Source organism: Bos grunniens, chromosome 18, assembly GCF_055505025.1.
Source record: "Bos grunniens cultivar Pamir isolate PY7600 chromosome 18, Bosgru_T2T1.0, whole genome shotgun sequence".
Classification (NCBI taxonomy): Eukaryota; Metazoa; Chordata; class Mammalia; order Artiodactyla; family Bovidae; genus Bos; species Bos grunniens.
This window is the reverse complement of record NC_141182.1, coordinates 38,558,764-38,577,158: the sequence shown is the minus strand read 5'-3', so window position 1 is coordinate 38,577,158 and position 18,395 is coordinate 38,558,764. Positions and strand designations below refer to the sequence as shown.

At 38.0% G+C, this 18,395-nt stretch overlaps 1 long non-coding RNA gene across 4 annotated transcripts in view; it reads left to right on the top strand.

Moving 5' to 3' along the window:
* Positions 1-18,395, top strand: part of LOC147353505 (uncharacterized) — a 184,345-nt gene that overhangs the window by 87,095 nt on the left and 78,855 nt on the right. Inside the window, exon 3 of one of the 4 annotated variants that reach the window (XR_015145698.1) lies at positions 12,877-16,521. The exons of 2 other annotated variants lie outside the window; for them this stretch is intronic. This is a non-coding gene — a long non-coding RNA (uncharacterized LOC147353505). Of the gene's footprint in view, positions 1-3,730; positions 4,549-12,876; positions 16,522-18,395 lie in introns of those variants that run through there. One more of the 4 variants, XR_015145697.1, reaches the window with a different exon arrangement.

The following is an 18,395-nucleotide window of genomic DNA, read 5'->3' as shown; positions in this document are numbered from 1 at the left end:
CATATTGCATTATAAGTTTCCATGTTACTCTTTCCATACATCTCACCCTCTCCCTCCTTCCCTCCCTGTGTGTCCATAAGCCTGTTTTCTATGTGTGTTTCTCCATTGCTGCTGCTGCTAAGTCGCTTCAGTCATGTCCGACTCTGTGCGACCCCATAGACAGCAGCGCACCAGGCTCCCCCGTCCCTGGGATTCTCCAGGCAAGAACACTGTGCTACCCTGCAAATAAGTTCATCAGTACCATCTTTCTAGATTATATATATTAGTATACAATATTTAACTTTCTCTTTCTGACTTCACTCTGTATGATAGGCTCTAGGTTTGTCCACCTTATTATAAGTGACTCAAATGCATTCCTTTTTATGGCTGAGTGATATTCTATTGTATATATGTTCTGCAGCTTCTTTATCCATTCATCTGTTGGTGAACATCTAGGTTGCTTCCATAGTGCTGCAGTGAACATTGGAGTACTTGTGTCTTTTTCAATTTTGGTTTCCTCAGGGTATATGCCTACTTAGGGCATTGCTGGTCATATGGTGGTTTTATTCCTGGTTTTTTAAGAAATCTTCATACCGTCTTCCATAATGGCTGTATCAATTTACATTCCCACCAGCAATTCAAGAGGGTTTCCTTTTCTCTACACCCTCTCCAGCATTTGTTGTTTGTAGACTTTTTGATGATGGCCATTCTGACTGGTGTGAGGTGGTGTTTCATTGTAGTTTTGATTTGCATTTCTCTAATAATGAGCGATGTTGAGCATCTTTTCATGTGTTTTCTAGCCATCTGTATGTCTTCTTTGGAGAAATGTCTGTTTAGGTCTTTTTTCCACTCTTTGATTGGGTTGTTTGTTTTTCTGGTATTAAGTTGTATGAGCTGCTTGTATATTTTGGCAATTAATCCTTTGTCAGTTGTTTCCCTTGCTATTATATTCTCCCTTTCTGAGGGTTATCTTTTCACCTTGTTTGTAGTTTCCTGCTGTGCAAAAGCTTTTAAGTTTAATTAGGTCCCACTTGTTTATTTTCATTTTTATTTCCATTACTGTAGGTGGTGCGTCATAGAGAATCTTGCTTTGATTTATGTCATTGAGTGTTCTGCCTATGTGTTCCTCTAAGAGTTTTATAGTTTCTGGTCTTAACATTTAGGTCTTTAATTCATTTTGAGTTGATCTTTGTGGCATTAGGAAGTGTTCTAATTTCATTCTTTAAATGTAGCTGTACAGTTTTCCCAACACCACTTACTGAAGAGGCTGTCTTTGCCCCATTGTATATTCTTGCCTCCTTTGTCAAAAATAAGGTATCCATAGGTGCATGGGTTTATTTCTAGGCTTTCTATCTTGTTCCATTGAACTATATTTCTGTTTTTGTGCCACTGCCATACTGTCTTATGACCGTAGCTTTATAGTATAGTCTGAGATCAGGAAGGTTGATTCCTCCAGCTCCATTCTTTCTCAAGACTGCCTTGACTATTCGAGGTCTTTTGTGTTTCCATATGAATTTTGAAAGTTTTTTGTTCTAGTTCTGTGAAAAATGTCATTGGTAAATTGATAGGGATCACATTGAATCTGTAGATTGCATTTGGTAGTATAGTTATTTTCACAATATTGATTCTTCCTTCCCAGGAATATGGAATATGTCTCTATCTGTTTATGTTGTCTTTAATTTCTTTCATCAATGTCTTATAATTTTACATACACAGTTCTTTTGTCTCCTTAAGTAGGTTTATTCCTAGATATCTTATTCTTTTTGTGGCAATGGTGAATGGAATTGATTACTTAATTTCTCTGATTTTTCATTATTAGTATATAGGAATGCAAGTGGTTTCTGTGTATTGACCTTGTATCCTGCAACTTTGCTAAATTCACTGATTAGCTCTAGTAATTTTCTGACAGTTTCTTTTGGGTTTTCTATGTATTGTATCATGTCATCTGAGAATAGAGTTTCACTTCTTTTCCAATTTGGATTCCTTTTATTTCTTTTTCTTCTCTAATTGCTGTAGTTTGTACTTCTAAAACTAGGTTGAATAATATTGGTGAGAATGGACACCCTTGTCTTGTTCCTGATCTTAGAAGGAATGTTTTTCACCATTGAGAATAATGTTTGCTGTGGGCTTATCATATATTGCCTTTAGTGTGTTGAGGTATGTTCCTTCTGGGCCCATTTTTGAAGTTTTTTTTTTTATCATAAATGGGTGCTGAATTTTGTCAAAGGCTTTTTCTGCATCTATTGAGGTGATCATATGCTTTTTATCTTTTAGTTTGTGTATCACATTGATTGATTTGCATATATTGAAGAACCCTTGCAAACATGGAATGAACCCAACTTGATCACGGTGTATAAGCTTTTTAATGTGTTGTTGAATTCTGTTTGCTAGAATTTTGTTGAGAAGTTCAGCTTTCTCTGTTTTCTGCCCTATAAGTCCTAGCTTTGTCCAGCTTTTTGAGATTCTGCAACTCCCCCTTGGGACCCCCAAAATAAAAAGCTCCCTGTTAGGGAGCTTCTCAGTGCATGGGAACTCTTCCAGCTTCATGACTCCCTCCCTTCCTCCCTCAGGGCACAAGCTCTCATGCAGAAGTTCTCCATCTTTTCCCTTTTTATGTGTCCATCCTCTCTCCTATGTCATTCCAGGGAGCTTAGCCTGCCCCCCGGGGGGCCTGGGGTCTTCTGAAGTCGCCTAGAGGTTGCTTTGTAGGAGTTGCTCCATATCTTGATGAGTTTTTGACGTGTTTGTGGGGCGGCTGGCAGTCTCCCCGTCTCACTCCTCCACCATCTTCTTCTACCTCCTCCCAAATTTCTAAGTGAGTTTAGAACATCTGAGTTGGAGCATCAGAGTCACCTCTGGAGAACTCATACTAACCCCCCCAATAAGTTAAAAATCCTTGAAGGAAAACTAGGTTTTTTGTTTCTCCAGTTACATGTCTTTGATTCTTCTAGCTTCTCATTTATGCCACCACTAGAAGATAAAAAATGAACACCAGTCATTCCCATTTTAAAATATTTTGTTAATAGCCTTAACAATTTGGTTAGAGAAGTTAGGGAAAAGTCTGGAGTAAGAAGAGATTTAGAGGCTATGATTTTCATTTATCCACTCCTTCATCAGTTAATGGCAAACCATAAGAACAGATCAACAGTTAAAATGAAGATCAGTGTATTTCTTCAGAAGGAAATACTTGTTGAAGTTTATAAAAAATGGAGATTTCAAAATAAAGAGAATGGTAGCTAGTCAGCTTTATTAAGTAAACCAAAGAATGTCATTGGAATCCTGAATAAACAGACCATCTAACAGAGGAAGCTACCTCTACTTGGTAACTGGATCCTGCTATGTAGTTTAAAAAGGAAGAAGAAAAGACAGTGCTGAGGTGCCATGTATACCTGGATGTGCTCTATTAAAAGAGGCGCCTGATTGCTCAGTAATTGCAGAGCTAGGCTCTTGGGGAGGCCTTTGTCATCCCTCCTTTGCTGACACCAGACGATGGTGTGACTCTGTGATAAGAAACAGAGGACCAGTGTCTCCATGGTAACTAACCGAGCACTATATATTACACCTCATTACAAATGCGGATAGATAGTAAAAAATATATGTATATAAATAATAAAAATATTAACACAAAGAGGGACTATATATGTACATGCATGTGTATGTGTGTATTGTCTTCTGTCTAGAAAGTGAATAAAATAAAAATGTGATTGCTTGAAAGGACAAGTTTGATAGGCCTTTTCCCCCACTTCTGCAGGTAAATATTTCATTTTTCAGTTCCTCTGATGGTTTTGTTCTGAATCTACCAGCTGTAGCTTGAAAGATTAATGATGAGCAGCAAAAGAACCCGAGAAGAGGCAGTGAGTGAATAGAAACCAGCACTGAGAAGAAAAAGCACCGCCTGGCCTTTTGGGACAAATAAATAAGGATTTACTAAGTCTGCTAGTTTCATCCCCTTAGCAGGAAAACCTGGAACCCATTAGAACGGAAACCTGGAGACTTTTATAATATAATGATTCTTAGAGTTCCAAACTTGTACAGACTATTGAGTGACAGGAAAGAAGAAAAAGGAAAGGAAAACCAGCAGTTTCCTTTCTAATTTTCTTTTCTGTAGGTATTGATTTTACTTTAACACAACTAACTTTACCGTGTCTCGCCTCACATAAGACCATTACACCTATGTGTAGATCTTTACAAGGTTAAACACATCTCCTGAAAACTCCGCCTGTGTCATGCATTTTAAAGAAAAAGATCAAATTAAAGAAGTCATCAGTGAGTAAACTGTTAACACTAGAAATTAAAAGTTTTGATTCAAGACACAGAATGCAAATATTTGGTCAAAGGACAAAGACCCAGGAGCTTTTTGCAGCTGTTATACTAGCTTTGATATATTAGTCCATCTGCTTTTAAATGAATGACTTTAAACTCTGAAAGGATCCTTGGTAGCCCAGCAGGGATTTTTACTGATCCTTAATGTTGGTTCTTCCCTACCTAGTGTCTCCTCAAACACTTTAATTTCTGAACAGTTACTTGGGTCATTGCTAGAAAGGGAATAAATGTATTTTTGAAACATAATAGCTATTTCACTTAATCTAAGTTACAGAGTTTTCTACTTTGAATCCTTCTTACTTATTTCTTGCTCTTCTACAAAGGCTTATGAAAACTCTTCATTAAGGTCTTCTAAGGTAGGGGTGACAAAAAGGGAGGTGGCATTGGTATATACCTGAGAGGCATGTCCACACAAAACTTCAACACAAATGTTTGTAGCAATATTATTTTTAATAGCCAAAAAGTGGAAACAGCCCAAACATCCATCAACTGATGAATAAATAAATATAAAGTGGTATATCCATACCATGGAATATTATTAAACACAGAAAAGGAACCAAGTACTGATACATGCTACAACATGGAACCTTGAAAACATTATACTAAGTTACATAAGCAAGTCATAAAAGACCGTATATTGTATGACACCATTTCTAGGAAATTTCAAGAATAGGCAGTTACAGAGACAGAAAGGAAATGAATAGCTGCTTAGAGCTTGGAAAGGAGCATGAGGGATAAGGGTGACTGCTAAAGGACACAGGGTTTCTTTCAGGGATGATGAAAATGTTCTAAAATTAATTGTGGTGATGATTGGAAAACTTAGATTATATTCAAGTAAAAAAGTATGTTGAACATTTTAAATGGATAAATTGTGTGATACATGAAATATATCTCCATAAAACTGTTACAAAAAAAAAAAAAGGACCTAGGTGGAGATGAACATAGTGATCTATATCCTGAATGACCATATGTTCTGATTGGTCCAGAAATGACCCAGTTTTTGCCAGTTGGGCAAGTGAATTAATAGCCCTGCTTTTCCTTTTGAGAGTGTCCTATTTAGATGGTAAACTATATGGTCACCACATATTTAAGTCAGAATTATTATGACTTTTTTCAGTTTGTCCTAAAGTCACCTAGTGAAAATATCACTTGGGGTTCCTATTAAAAGTAAAGATTTTCAGAGCCCCTCTCATGGATTCTAATAGGTCACAGGTAGAAACTGATGTTTCTAATAATTATCTAGTGATTCTTATAAATTTTTGGTGTTCACTGTTCTACTTTTTTAAAAAATAATTTTGTTGCACTGGGTCTTAGTTGCTGCTCAAAGACTTTCTCTAGTTGCAGCTGATGGGAGCTACTCTGGTGCCATGCATGGGCTTCTCAGGGCAGTTTCTTCTATTGTTGCTATGGAACACAGGCTCTAGGCATGTGGGGTTAGTAGCTGTGGCTCTTGGCCCTAGAGCATGCAGGCTTTAGTAGCTGTGGCGTGCAGCCTCAGTAGCTGCGGCTCTTGGGCTCAGCACATGGGCTTAGTTACTAAGCTCCATGACATGTGGAATCTTGCTAGATCAGAGATTGAGCCCCTGTCCCCTGCATTGGCAGGCAGATTCTTATCCACTGTACCACCAGGGAAGTCCCACTGTCCTACTTTTTATTAAAAAAAAAAAGAGAGAGAGAGATGACTTAATTACCTTTTGGGACAAATGAAATTCCAGGGAGCTATGAGAAGGCTCTGCAGGAAATTTGCCAGTCACAGAAGGCTGGAAATGAATTCTGTGATGAGGATCAGGAGAGCAATGGGAATAACATACAGTACATGTGATGCTTCCAAGAAATACTTGGAATACTTTTCTTTTTAGAAGAAGAGAGATATAGCATCCATTGTTCTGTAAGAATGAGTGAGAGCGAAACTAGTACCAGTTCATCCGAAAGTTTGATCTCTAACAGGCTCAAAGTAGAGGAATGTGGATTCCAGGAAGGCTGTCACTGGGCAGTGCTGTCCTACCTCAGAACCTTATATCCACTGTCATCAGTCAGACCCATCTGGCTGGTTGCATCCTACTCATTAACACCAGTGAAAGTGTCAGTTGCTCAGTTGTGTCCTACTGTTTGAGACCCCATGGACTGTAGCCCACTGGACTCCTCTGTCCATGGAATTCTCCAGGCAAGAATACTGGAGTGGGTTACCATTTCCTTCTCCAGGGGGGTCTTCCTGACCCAGGGATTGAACCTGGGTTTCCTGCATTGCAGGGAAATTCTTTACAGTCTGAGTCATCTGTAATCCTGGTGGCTCAGACTGTAAATCTCCAGGGAGAACCCCCTCCTGCTCCGTCATTCCCACCGCCTGAGATTCTTTACAGTCCAGGCCCTTAGGGTCAGAGACAAAAAGAAGAACCCTCAGATGAGATAGAGTAGTATATTAGAAACTAGGAAAATGTAAGAAACTTGAGCCTCAGGACAATTTTTTAAAATTTTTGTAGACTGAAGTCTTATGTTCCCCCAAAGTTTATGTGCTGGAACTTAATCCTCAGGGTGATGGTACGCTGAGGTACCCTGAGGTACCATCAGTACCCAAGGTGGGAGATGGGAGATGGGAGATGATTAGGTAGTGAAGGCAGAGTCCTCATGAATGGGATTAGTGCTCTTATAAATGAGACCCCAGAGAGGTCCCTCATCCCTTCTGCCATGTGAGGACGCAGTGAATAGACAGCTGTCTGTGAATCAGGAAGTGAATTTTCAACAGACCCTAAATCTGCTGGTGCCTTGATCTTGGACTTTTTAGCTGTCAGAACTGTGAGGAATAAATTTCTGTTGTTTGTAAGCCACCTAGTCTATGGTATTTTGTTATAGCAGACTGAGCAAACTAACACAACAAAGAGGAACAAAGGAAATTGGGCCATAGGTTTTAAAAATAAACATGAGCATTAGGATATATGGCACAGTGTGAACCAAACTTTGAGAAAAAGCAATCTGTCATAATATGCATGTATATAAAATGTATATTATTGAATCTTTGAAATTATTTGTGACTTACTGTAATGCATCATTAACTTCTGTTTTATCACATGTTCTTCATATAGATGAGCTCTTTAATTTCAAAATCTGAAATGAAAGTTGTGCTAAAGAAGCCAGGATATTCCCACATGTGCAAAATGGTCATGAAATGTCTTAAGGAAAAGGAAAAAGTCATTATGAACCTGTTTTATCATTTTTCCAGATTGCTTTAATTCTTAGCCTTATTTGCTTCTTTAATCAATCAAGAAATAGCTCTCTCACAGAGTCAGAACTTAAAGGAAAGTGTCTCCTTGCTCCTATCCGTGTCCAAGCCTCTTGATCTCCAGGGAAAAAGTTGATGTCTGGGAACATTTCTTTGTTTCACTTTGTTCCAGCAAACTGAAATATTCAGTACTTTTATTGAAATTTGAATCTTCTTTCTCTCTTTACCATCAGTGCTCAGTCATGTCTGACACTTTGTGACCCCATGGACTGTAGCCTGCCAGGCTCCTCTCTCCATGGAATTCTCCAGGCAAGAATACTGGAGTGGGTTGCCATTTCCTTCTCCAAGGGATCTTCCCACACCAGGGATCGAACCTGTGTCTCTTGCATCCCCTGCATTGGCAGGCGGATTCTTTACCACTGACAACCTTCTTTTAAAGAGGAGAGTAAAAAAGTTGGCTTAAAGCTCAACATTCAGAAAATGAAGATCATGGTATCCAGTCCCATCACTTCGTGGCAAATAGATGGGGAAGCAGTGAGAGACTTTATTTTTGGGGGCTCCAAGATCACTGCAGGTGGTGACTGCAGTCATGAAATTGAAAGACTCTTACTCCTTGGAAGGAAAGTTATGACCAACCTAGACAGCATCTAAAAAAGCAGAGACATTACTTTGCCAACAACGGTCCGTCTAGTCAAGGCTGTGGTTTTTCCAGTAGTCATGTATGAATGTGAGTGTTGGACTATAAACAAAGCTGAACACCAAAGAATAGATGCTTTTGAACTGTGGTGTTGGAGAAGACTCTTGAGAGTCCCTTGGACTGCAAGGAGATCCAACCAGTCCATCCTAAAGGAGATCAGTCCTGACTGTTCATTAGAAGGACTGATGGTGAAGCTGAAACTCCAGTATTTTGGCCATCTGATGCGAAGAACTGACTCATTTGAAAAGACCTTGATGCTGGGAAAAATTAAAGGCAGGAGGAGAAGGGGACAACAGAGGATGAGATGGTTGGATGGCACCACTGACTCAATGGACATGAGTTTCAGTAAATCCCGGGAGTTGGTGATAGACTGGGAGGCCTGGCATGCTGCAGTCCATAGGGGTCGCAGAGTTGGACACAACTGAGCGACTGAACTGACTGACCGTCTTTCTCTCTTAGGAACTGTATAAAATTTTTCAATGTTTTAAAAAGGATTCCTGAAATGTTTTAAAAAGGATACCTAATTAGTTGATTAGACCACCAGGGTGAATATTACTATTATTATATAACACAAATTAAGCTTTTATTGTTTCTAAACTTGCTTTTTAATGGAACATTCCGTGCATGCCTTTTAGGCTCCAATATGATATTAATAAGATATGTTAACTGAACAAATCAATGTGGTAATATTAATTATCACAAGAATGTTTACTTGCCCAGGTTTGGTGCTTCTGTATGATTGGACTTACATCACTAGAAAGGAAAGCATAAATTTAACATTTTCTAAAAGACAAAGATTTGGAAAGTTTTAAAAGGTTTTTACTACAAAGATTACAAGTTTTAGGATTACAGTGATGCAGATTTATTGGATCCTGATAAGCAACAGAAATGAATTTTTTCATTTTTATTTTATATTGGATTATAGTTGACTTACAATGTAGCATTACTTTCAGGTGTATAGCAAAGTGAATCAGTTATATGAATACATTTTTTTCCAAATTCTTTTCTCACTTAGGTTATTAAAGAATATTGAGTAGAGTTCCCTGTGCTATATGGCAAGTCCTTGTTGATTTTCTGTTCTTTAAAAGATTTTTATTAGAGTATAGTTGATTTACAATGTTGTTTTACTTTCAGGTGTACAGTAAAGTGAACCATTTATACATATATGGATATCCATTCTTTTTTAGATTATTTTTCCATTATAAAGTATTGAGTAGAGTTCTCTGTGCTATATAGTGAATTCTTATTAATTATCAGTAGTAGTGTGTATATGTCAGTCCCAGTCTCCCAATTTATCCTTCTCTGTTTTGAAAATTAGTTCGTTTGTACCTTGTTTTTAGATTCCACATATAAGCAGTACCATATGATATTTGTCAGGTTCTTGTGAGAGCTCTATTCCTGGCTTTCAGATCTCAGCCTTATTGCTGTGTCCGCACGTGGAAGAGAGAGTGCTGTGGTGTCGCTTCCTCTTCTTTTAAGGGTACCAGTTCTGTCTGATCAGGGCTTTACATTTATGACCTCATTTAACCTTAATCGTTCTTTAGAGGCCGTATTTTTAATTCAGTCATATGAAAGGGTAGGGCTTCAACATATGAACTTGGAAAGGGGACACAGTCCAGTCTGTTACAGCCATACATGTGAGGCTTTGTTTCTGGACACTCTATTCTACTCCTTTGGTCTATATTTATGTCTTTATGTCTGCACCACACTATTTTGATTACTGTAGTTTTGTGGTAAAATTTGAGATCATAAGTGTGAGTCTTACAACTTTATTGTACTGTTTCAAGGTTTTTGTTTTTGTTTTTTTTTGTAGCTAATCTGAGTCCCATATGAATTTTAGAGATTCCAATTTTGAGATTTCATATGAATTTTAGAGTCTTTTTTCTCCAAAGTCATTGAGATTTTGATCAAATCTATTGATCACTTTGGATAGTATGGACATCTTGGCAACATTGTCTTCCAGTCCATGAACTTGGGATGTGTTTCTGTTTGTTTATGTCTTCTTCAATTTCTATTTTTTCTAGATATAAATATATCATTGTGTAAATTTAAGATATACATGCAATGATTTGATATATGTATAATTGCAAAATGATTACCACAGTGAGGTAGTTAACACACCCATCACTCCACATAGTTACCATTGTCTGCGTGTACAGTGGGAATTTTTAAGATTTCCTTTCTTAGCAGTTTTCAAGTATAGAGTATTGTGAACTGGAGTCACTATGCTGTACTGGATCCCCAGAACTTATAAATGGAAGTTTGTACCCTTTACACCCTTCAGTCATTTTCCTGCTCCTGGCAACTACCAGTCTATTCTGTTTCTACAAGTTTGGTTCTTGTAAATTCCATATATTAGTGAGATCATAGAGTGTCTTTCTCAGTCTGACTTATTTCACCAAGTATAAGGCCCTTACATGGTAAGATTTCCTTCTTTTTATGATTTGAATAATAATCCACTGTGTGTATCACATTTTCTTTATGTATTCATCTGTTGATGGACACAGGTTATTACCATATCTTGCCTATTGTAAACAATGTGGCAGTTAACATGGATGTACAAAATACGCCTTTGAGAGTGGGTTTGTATTTCCTTCAGCTAAATACCCAGAAGTAGAATTGCTGGGTTCTATGAGAGTGAAAGTGGAGAGTGAAAAAGTTGGCTTAAAGCTCAACATTCAGAAAATGAAGATCATGGCATCTGGTCCCATCACTTCATAGGAAATTGATGGGGAAACAGTGGAAACAGTGTTAGACTTTATTTTTGGGGCCTCCAAAATCACTGCAGATGGTGACTGCAGCCATGAAATTAAAAGACGCTTACTCCTTGGAAGGAAAGTTATGACCAACCTAGATAGCATATTCAAAAGCAGACACATTACTTTGCCAACAGAGGTTCGTTTAGTCAAGGCTATGGACCTTCCTGTGGTCATGTATGGATGTGAAAGTTGGAGTGTGAAGAAGGCTGAGTGCTGAAGAATTGATACTTTTGAACTGTGGTGTTGGAGAAGACTCTTGAGAGTCCCTTGGACTGCAAGGAGATCCAACCAGTCCATTCTGAAGGAGATCAGCCCTGAGATTTCTTTGGAAAGAATGATGCTAAAGCTGAAACTCCAGTACTTTGGCCACCTCATGCGAAGAGTTGACTCATTGGAAAAGACTCTGATGCTGGGAGGGATTGCGGGCAGGAGGAGAAGGGGACGACAGAGGATGAGATGGCTGGATGGCATCACTGATTTGATGGACATGAGTCTGAGTGAATTCCGGGAGTTAGTGATGGACAGGGAGGCCTGGCATGCTGCAATTCATGGGGTCACAAAGAGTCAGACATGACTGAGTGACTGAACTGAACTGAACTGATGGTAGTCCTATTTTCAGTTTTTGAGCAACCTGTATTCTGTTTGGAACCAGTCTGTTGTTCCATGTCCAGTTCTAACTGTTGCTTCCTGACCTGCATATAGGTTTCTCAAGAGGCAGGTCAGGTGCTCTGGTATTCCCAGCTCTTTCAGAATTTTCCACAGTTTATTGTGATCCACACAGTCAGAGGCTTTGGCATAGTGAATAAAACAGAAATAGATGTTTTTCTGGAACTCTCTTGCTTTTTTGATGGTCCAGCGGATGTTGGCAATTTGATCTCTGGTTCCTCTGCCTTGTCTAAAACCAGCTTGAACATCAGGAAGTTCATGGTTCATGTATTGCTGAAACCTGGCTTGGAGAATTTTGAGCATTATTTTACAAGCTTGTGAGATGCGTGCAATTGTGTGATCGTTTGAGCATTCTTTGGCATTGCCTTTCTTTGGGATTGGAATGAAAACTGACCTTTTCCAATCCTGTGGCCACTGCTGTGTTTTCCAAATTTGCTGGCATATTGAGTGCAGCACTTTCACAGCATTGCCTTTCAGGATTTGAAATAGTTCAACTGGAATTCCATCACCTCCACTAGCTTTGTTCGTAGTGATGCTTTTTTTTTTTGCATTTTTTAAATTATTATTATTTTTTTTACTTTACAATATTGTGTTGGATTTGCCATACATCAACATACATCCGCCACGGGTGTACACATGTTCCCCATCCTGAACCCCTCTCCCACCGCCCTCCCTATACCATCCCTCTGGGACAACCCTGTATGTGAGACAGCAAAAGAGACACAGATGTAGTGATGCTTTCTAAGGCCCACTTGACTTCACATTCCAGGATGTCTGACTCTAGGTAAATGATCACACCATCGTGATTATCTGGGTCTTGCAGATCTTTTTTGTACAGTTCTTCTGTGTATTCTTGCCACCTCTTCTTAATATCTTCTGCTTCTGTTAGGTCCATATCATTTCTGTCCTTTATCGAGCCCATCTTTGCATGAAATGTTCCCTTGGTATCTCTAATTTTCTTGAAGAGATCTCTAGTCTTTCCCATTCTGTTGTTTTCCTCTATTTCTTTGCATTGATTGCTGAGAAAGGCTTTCTTATCTCTCCTTGCTCTTTGGAACTCTGCATTCAGATGCTTACATCTTTCCTTTTCTCCTTTGCTTTTTGCTTCTCTTCTTTTCACAGCTATTTGTAAGGCCTCCTCAGATAGCCATTTTGCATTTTTTCCTGGTTCCAAATAGGAAAAGGAGTACATCAAGGCTGTATATTGTCACCCTGCTTATTTGACTTATATGCAGAGTACATCATGAGAAACGCTGGGCTGGAAGAAGCACAAGCTGGAATCAAGGTTGCTGGGAGAAATACCAATAACCTCAGATATGCAGATGACACCACCCTTATGGCAGAAAGTGAAGAGGAACTAAAAAGCCTCTTGATGAAAGTGACAGTGGAGAGTGAAAAAGTTGGCTTAAAGCTCAACATTTAGAAAATGAAGATCATGGCATCTGGTCCCATCACTTCATGGGAAATAGATGGGGAAACAGTGGAAACAGTGTCAGACTTTATTTTTGGGGGCTCCAAAATCACTGCAAATGGTGACTGCAGCCATGAAATTAAAAGACGCTTACTCCTTGGAAGAAAAGTCATGACCAACCTAGATAGCATATTGAAAAGCAGAGACATTACTTTGCCAACAAAGGTCCGTCTAGTCAAGGCTATGGTTTTTACAGTGGTCATGTATGGATGTGAGAGTTGGAGTGTGAAGAAGGCTGAGCACTGAAGAATTGATGCCTTTCAACTGTGATGTTGGAAAACTCTTGAGAGTCCCTTGGACTACAAGGAGATCCAAGCAGTCCATTCTGAAGGAGATCAGCCCTGGGATTTCTTTGGAAGGACTGATGCTGAAGCTGAAACTCCAGTACTTTGGCCACCTCATGCGAAGAGTTGACTCATTGGAAAAGACTCTGATGCTGGGAGGGATTGGGGGCAGAAGGAAAAGGGGACGACAGAGGATGAGATGACTGGATGGCATCACTGACTCGATGGACGTGAGTCTGGGTTTTAACTCTGGGAGTTAGTGATGGACAGGGAGGCCTGGCGTGCTGCGATTCATGGGGTCGCAAAGAGTCGGATACGACTGAGCGACTGAACTGACTGACTGTATTCTGTATTCCCATAGTTTCCAAACCAATTTACATTTCCAAGAACAGTGTACAAGAATTGCCTTTTTTCCATATCCTTGCCAATACTTGTTATTTCTTGTCTTTTTTATAGTGGCCATTCTAAAGGTATGAGGTGATAACTCATTGTGGTTTTGATTTGTATCTCCCTCATGATGAGTGACGCTGAGCATCTTTTGATGTACCTATTGTCCTTCTGTATATCTTCTTTTGAAAAATGTCTATTCAGGTCCTTCACCCATTTTTAAAATCAGATTGTTTCTTTCCTGTTGAGTTGTAGCATTTCTTTATATACTTTGTGTATTATCTTCTTAACAGATATATATTGTTTGTAAATATTTCCTCCTGTTCTATAGGTTTCATTTTCATTTTGTTTCTTTTGCTGTCCAAACCATTTTTAGTTTGATATATTAATAGTGTCACTTGTTTATTTTTGCTTTTGTTTACTATTCTTTTGATGTTATGCCCCCAAAATGATTTCCAAGATCAGTGCTAAGGAACTTTTTCCAAGCAGTTTTCTTCTGGGAGTGTTGTGGTTTCAGGCCTTATTACATCCACTGTGTGGTAGTTTTTGTGAGCTGTATAAGATATGGGTCAAGTTTCTTGTATGTGTGAATATTCAGTTTTCCCAATAAATTTTTGAAGAGATTATCCTTTCCCTACTGAATATTCTTGGTTCCCTTGTCAAATATTAGTTGACCATGTATACCTCCATTTGTTTCTGGACTCTCAGTTCTCTCTCACTGGTCTATGTGTCTGTCTTTATACCAGTACCATACTGTTTTGATTGTTGTAATTTTGTAATCAAGAATGTAATGCCTCCAGCTTTGTTCTTCTTAAGATTATTTCAGCTCTTTAGAATTGCTATATCAAACACTATTAATATATGAAACTAAAAAAGCTTTGCACAGCAAAATAAAAATAAATTCTTTATTTTCAGCAGTGTTTTATAGTTTTCAATGTACACATTTAACCTTCTTAGTTAATTCCATGGTGTTTTATTCTTTTTGATGCTGTTGTAAATGGAATTGTTAATTTCCTTTACAAATTCTACATTGTTAGACTGTGGAAACACAACTGATTTTTTAATTTGATTCTGTATCCTGCTATTTTGCTGAATTTGTTTATTCTGACAATTTTTTGGTGGAATATTTTTGGCTTTTACATATGTGATTACATCTTGTGGGAACAGAGATACTTTGACTTCTGCCCTTTTAATCTGGATTTCTTTTTCTTGTTTAATTGCTCTAGCTGGAACTTTCAGCACTGTGTTTAATAGAAGTGCCCAAATATGGCACTTTTTGCTTTGTTCCTGATTTTATAGGAAAATCTTTCAATCGTTTATAATTGAATATGATGTTACTGTGGGTTTTTCATGTATGATATTTATTGTGATAATTTCTTTCTATTCCAGGTTTGATAAATGTTTCTTAACAATACAGGATGTTGAATTTTGTCAGATATTTTTTCTGTATCAATTGAGATCATCATGTGGGTTTTTCCCTTTATTCTGTTAGTATGGAATATTAATTAATTTTCATATTAAGTTAGATTCCAGGGATAATTTCTACTTCATCTTGGGGTATAAGCCTTTTAATACACTCAGTTAGATTTGCTAGTATTTTGTTGAAGATACTTGCATCAGTGTTCATACAGAGTTTTAATTTTTAGCTTTTTTGTAGTGCCTTTTTGGGCTTTGGTATTAGGGCAATGTTGGCCTCATAGAATGTGTTAGAACATGTTCCTTCCTCTTTAATTTTTGTAAAAGTTTGAGAAGAATTGTATTAAATCTTTTAATAATGTTTGGATGAATTCACTGGTGGTATAATCAGATGCAGGGCTTTTCTTAATCTGGAAGTTTTCATTACTGATTGACTCTCCTTACTAGTTATAGATCTATTCAGATATTCTATTTATTCATGACTTATTCTTGATAGGTTTTGTGTTTTTAGGAATTTGTCCTTTTTATCTAGGATATCCCATGTGTTGACATCCAGTAGTTCATAGTATTCTCATATAACTGTTTTTATTTCTGTAGGATTGGTAGTAATGTCCCCACTTATATGTCTGATTTCAGTCTTCTCTCTTTTTTTCTCTTTAGCTAAAGGTTTGTCTGTTTTGTAACCTCTTCAAAGGACCAGCTTTTCATTCATTTTTCTCTATTTTTCTATTCTAATTTGTTTATCTCTGTACTAGTCTTTATTATGTCCCTCCTTCTGGTAGCTTTGGGTTTTAGTTTGTTTTTGTTTAAACTGTAAAGTCATTGATCTGAGATATTTTTTAATAGACACATTTGTAGCTACCAGTGTCCCTATAGCACTGCTTTCACTTTGTGACATAAATTTTGGTATGATATGTTTGGGTTTTCATTCATCTTTAAGTATTTTCTGATTTTCTTTGTAATTTCTGACCCATTGGTTAAGAGAGTGCTGTTTAATTTCCGCAAATTTGTGAATATTCCAGTTTACCACTGATTTCTAAATCTTCCTGTTGTGTTTGGAGAAGATACTGTATTTGATATCCACCTCCTGTCATTTTGTTGGTTATCATATGCCTTATAGCTATGTCATCCCTCGTTTCTCTGTCGTCTTCTCTGTATTATTTAAAGTAAAATTTCCTTCTCATTTCTTTTTGTGTATGTTTTATAGCTGTTTTCTTTACGGTTACCATGAGAGTTAAATTTAACATTCTTAAATTATAACACTCTAATTTGAATTTACACCAGCCTAACTTAGCAGGAAAGTCAAGAGTAGGAAGGCACAAGTAAGAAGTCAAGAGATACCTCGAGTAACAGGCAAGTTTGGCCTTGGAGTACAAAACAAAGTAGGTCGAAGGCTAACAGAGTTTTGCCAAGAGAACTCACTGGTCACAGCAAACACCCTCTCCCAACAACACAAGAGAAGACTATACACATGGATATCACCAGATGTTCAAACTGAAATCAGATTGATTATATTCTTTGCAGCCAAAATTAGAGAAGCTCTATACAGTCAGCAAGAACAAGACCAGGAGCTGACTGTGGCTCAGATCATGAACTCCTTATTATCAAATTCAGACTTAAACTGAAGAAAGTAGGGAAAACCACTAGACCATTCAGGTATGACCTAAATCAAATCCCTTATGATTATACAGTGGAAGTGACAAATAGATTCAAGGTATTAGATCTGATAGAGTTCCTGAAGAACTATTGATGATGGTTCATGACATTGTACAGCAGGCAGTGATCAAGACCATCTCCAAGAAAAGGCAATGCAAAAAGGCAAAATAGTTGTCTGAAGAGGCCTTAAAATAGCTGAGAAAAGAAGAGAAGCAAAAGGCAAAGGAGAAAAGGAAAGATATACCCATTTGAATGCAGAGTTCCAAAGAATAGCAAGGAGAGATAAAAAAGCCTTCCTCAGCAATCAATGCAAAGAAATAGAGGAAAACAATAGAATGGGAAAGACTAGAGATCTCTTCAAGAAAATCGGAGATACTAAGGGAACATTTCATGCCAAGGTGGGCTCAATAAAGGACAGAAATGGTATGTACCTAACAAAAGCAGAAGATATTAAGAAAAGGTGGCAGGAATACACAGAAGAACTATACAAAAAAAGGTCTTCATGACCCAGATAACCATGATGGTGTAATCACTCACCTAGAGCCAGACATCCTGGAATGTGAAGTCAAATGGACCTTAGGAAGCATCACTATGAACAAAGCTAGTGGAGGTGATGGAATTCCAGTTGAGCTATTTCAAATCCTAAAAGATGACACTGTGAAAGGGCTGCACTCAGTATGCCAGCAAATTTGGAAAACTCAGCAGTGACCACAAGACTGGAAAAGGTCAGTGTTCATCCAATCCCAAAGAAAGACAATGCCAAAGAATGTTCAAGCTACTGCACAACTGCACTCATCTCACAAGCTGGTAAAGTAATGCTCAAAATTCTCCAAGCCAGGCTTCAACAGTACATGAACCGTAAACTTGCAGATGTTCAAGCTGGACTTAGAAAAGGCAGAGGAACCAGAGATCACATTGCCAACATCCATTGGATCATCGAGAAAACACGGAAGTTCTAGAAGAACATCTATTTCTGCTTTATTGGCTACATCAATCAAAGGCGTTTTGATTTTGACTTTGTGGATCAAAATAAACTATGGAAAATTCTGAAAGAGATGGGAATACCAGACCACCTGACCTGCCTCTTGAGAAATCTATATGCAGGTCAGGAAGCAACAGTTAGAACTGGACATGGAACAACAGACTGGTTCCAAATAGGAAAAGGAGTACGTCAAGGCTGTATATTGTCACCCTGCTTATTTAATTTATATGCAGAGTACATCATGTTTGAAATGCCACGTTGTCTGACGCACAAGCTGGAGTCACTTACTCCAATATGGTTAATGAGGTTAATATCAATAACCTCAGATATGCAGATGACACCACCATTATGGAAGAAAGTGAAGAACTAAAGAGTCTTTCTATGAAAGTGAAAGAGGAGAGACAAAAAGTTGGCTTAAAACTCAGCATTCAGAAAACTAAGATCATGGTATCTGCTCACATCACTGCATGGCAAATAGGTGGGGAAACAATGGAAACAGTGAGAGACTTTACTTTTGGGGGCTCCAAAATCACTGCAGATGATGACTGCAGCCATGAA